Source organism: Cupressus sempervirens, chromosome 1 (assembly GCF_028749045.1).
Source record: "Cupressus sempervirens isolate cs-2001-9-10 chromosome 1, ASM2874904v1, whole genome shotgun sequence".
Classification (NCBI taxonomy): domain Eukaryota; kingdom Viridiplantae; phylum Streptophyta; class Pinopsida; order Cupressales; family Cupressaceae; genus Cupressus; species Cupressus sempervirens.
The window spans coordinates 677122515-677126370 of NC_143118.1; the positions used below are offsets into that span (position 1 = coordinate 677122515).

At 32.0% G+C, this 3856-nt stretch overlaps 1 pseudogene; it reads right to left on the bottom strand.

The window, feature by feature from the left end:
• Nucleotides 1-1390: 1390 nt before the first annotated feature.
• LOC149579698 (pentatricopeptide repeat-containing protein At2g13600-like) overlaps nt 1391-3856 on the bottom strand; it is a 3363-nt pseudogene continuing 897 nt past the window's right edge.

Consider the following 3856-nt stretch of genomic DNA (forward strand, 5'->3'; position numbering starts at 1 on the left):
ATTTATGGTGGATATACAAAATCTTCATAGAGAGAGGAAAGGCCTACTCTTTTATGGTGAGCCTTTGATTTCTTAAAGTGGGTAGAATTGTGTCCATCTGAGCCAGAAGTTGGGCATGCATTGATGCAACTGTTCATAACTAGCCTCATGCATGTGAGGTATTTACTTCAAATTTATTTCATTATTGAAATTAAAGAAACATTATTTAAATTATTTTCTTGACAAATAGCTATGTAGGTAAAATGAGATCAGTCAACTCACATCTGTGTAAGGCTTGGGTAGAAGGGAAAATGTCATCATTATAATCTGTCACAGCAAAAGGACCAATATAGTATCTGATAATTCTTATAATGAAATATCTAGTTTTAGGTGGACCATTAAAATAAATTCTTGAAGATAAGAACACCAAGAATGAAAAATTGCGTACCTCAATCTAGGACACAAACAAGGGGAAGTATTAACACCAACATTTAGTAAATACACTCTAGTTGAAATAAGATTATGTAGAAAGAGGTGCTCTCATAGAAATTTATAAAGAGGATTGATATCTTTCCATATGAGTGTGAATGTTTAAACTCAACTATTTCTTATTATCTCCAATGGCTATCATGGAGTGAAAGAAGTAATCATTGTGACAACTCTTGGAGTTCCATGTAGAGGTTTTAGTTTTAGAGTGACAACTTACAAGGTTAATGGGTCAAGCACCTCTAAAAGGATCTGATTCAAAAATTACAAATCTCCAAAGATAAAGAGATAATCTCCTTTAATTTCTGCTTACAAATATAGTGAATAGGGAATGTCCTAAATCTTTTTTTAGATAGTGTTATAACCATAATATGTGGATCTTATAGGAGGGGTAAAATTGAAAATAAAATGATCCTCTACCTCTATCTCTTGAAGGAGGTGAAGATGGAGTGTCCTATCACCTCAAGAAATATGGTGGTTAGTCTGAACTTGTGATTGGTTAGAGCACAATCTTAGCTGGCCAAGTGAACCATAAAGCTATGTGATTGGTGGTCCTACAAGTGATCAGGCTAAATGATTATCAAATCTATAATCCATAAGTCATACATAATATAGAAAGATAACAACATGGCACTAAGTTGGTTATGAAGCAGACTTGTGACTTGAATGCATTATTTGAATCTATCATATCAACTAGCCCTATTTATCATATCTATCAAGGGAAGCTAAGGGAATCTATGATGATATGACAATAGATTACAATACTTGATTGGTCTTAAGATACTTGTTTCCTTGATGTTTAATTGTAATAAAGATAAGAAATGACCAATAGTAATGTTGTTTAGGGTACGAGGCCTTTGAATCCGCAAAACCTCCATGGAAAACACCATTTTTATAATTTTATTTTCTAGAATCTATGGGTGATTTAAACATCTTTTGGGTTTAATGAAATAAGGATTTCTTCAATCTATTTTCCAATAAAATGTTGCCATGAACTTTACAGGCACCTAGAAAGGATAGTGAAATGGTTGAACCATGTTTTATGTGCATTCTATCAATAAGATTTTATGATTCATCTAGTTTTCCAACCTTGTCAAGAAGGGAAACCATGCAACTATAGTGTTCAAATGTAGGTTTAATATTATACTATTGAGTCATGAGGTCAAACTTTTTCCAACCCTTCTTCACTAGTGCTGCATGGAAGCATGTAGATAGTATGCGAACAAAGGTGACATAGTCTAGATTTACATGACTCTTGCTTATCTAAAGCTTTGAAGTTTACAAAGAAAAACATAAATAAAGAATTTGCACCTGACACCTATGATTCTGACTATATATAATTCTAATTAAAACATATGGATGCAGAATGTAGTTTCATGTTTTTTTGATATGTCAAAGTTGGGAAATTTTTAATCATATTGACCAAGAGAATGTTATATACATTCAATAATAATGGAAGGAATACTTGGCATGGAATTCATAGTATTGATTGAGTTGAATGGTACTCTGTGCTATTGAAATTACAAGTAGGACAACATATTATGAATGCTTTAAACTGAGTTGCCAAATCAATGAGTCAGGAGATGCTCCTATCTAAAGCTTCCTTAAAAGTATTATGATGTATGATTTTTATAACAAATGGTTAGACACATTTCAAATGTGGCACATAATAAAATATCTTGAAAATATTTTGTTCCTAGCTCCTCATCTCAAGTCTAAGTTTTTGGAGGAACTATCAAAGGCACATAGTTGGAAGAAGAATTGGTTTAGCAGAATGTGCAGTACATTTTAAAGCAAAGATAAACTACTTAGAAACAAGCCACGGTGTTGGCAGTTTCTTAGAAGCGGTTGTAACTACTTCACACTTCTTTGACTATGCTAACAATATGCATTGTTTCAATTCATTTGAAGAGTTCTATTCAAGGACTTTCACTTAAATAGTTTTGTAAGAATGTGAAATTAGAACATGTTGATGCCATAAGTGTTCTCTATTGACTGTGTTCCTTCCAAGAAAATATAAACCATGCTGCATAAAGTTGTTTGAAGCCCATAAAGAAATCTGAATATGATAAGTAGAGTAGTGATTTTGTAAATCATATAGATTGAAGATCAAGATTTCATTGAAAGAAACATGACCTACTTGGAAACAAAGGTAAATCAAATTGCTCAAACTTGTCTTTAACTTTGAACATTGTGTTTGCAAAAGTTTTTATTATTTTGAAGTCAAGTGCAGAAAGGCAATTGTTTATTATTGTTTTAGAAATCTATTTTTACAAAAGAAAAAAAATCTATTTTGAATTCACAACACACGTGTTTTGGACTTATAGTAATAATACAGAGGAACATCATCATTGTTGTTATCTCTATTCGGTCTCAGTTTGCAAGAGGCATGATAATGTTACTTCAGATTTGTAGAGGATAGACTTGTATTACTAATTGAAGTGTTACATTTCAGATTACTGTAGAAGTTTCTTAGAAGGGGTTGTAACTGCTCAAAACTTCTCTAACTATGCTAACAATATGCATTGGTTCAATTCATTTGAACACAAAATTTGAAGTTAATCATAAGTTAAAATATTCTCTAACTATGCTAAGGATATGCATTGGTTCAATTCAAGGATTTTCACTTGGATAGTTTTGTAAGAATGTGAAATTAGAACAACATGTTGATGCCTTGAAGTGTTATGTATTGACTATGTTGCATCCAAGAAAATATAAACCATTCTATTTAAAGTTTTTTAAAACCCATAAAGAAATCTGAATATGATGATAAGCAGAGCAGTCATTTTGTAAACCGTATAGATTGAAGATCAAGATTTCTTTGAAAGAAACATGGCCTACCTAGAAGCAAAGGTAAATCAGATTGCTCAAACTTGTCTTTAACATTGAATATTGCATTTGCAGAAGTTTTTATTATTTAGAAGTCAAGTTGCAGAAGGGCAATTGTTTAATTTTTTGAGAAATCTATTTTTACTAATCTTTAAAGAGCTTGATGGTTTCATTGCCACATCCATGTATGGAATATCCTACAATCACTTCATCCCATGATACAACATTTTGCTGAGGCATTTTGTAAAAAATATACCATGTATTCTCTATGCTCCTACATTTTGAGTACATATCTATGAGGGTGCTCCCCATGAAATCATCAAGTATGTATCCACTCCTAATTATGCCTTCATGTATCTCCGTCCTTTGGCATAGAGATGCTAAGTTGGCACTTGCTAAAAGAATTCCAACTAATATTTGTGAGTTACGTTTTATGCCTGCAGATTGTATTCATCTAAAAGGCTTTAAAGCCTCTTTAGCATCATCATTTTGGGAATAACCTATGATCATTGTGTTCTATGAAACCACATTTCTTTTTGGCATCTCCTAAAAATATTTTAGG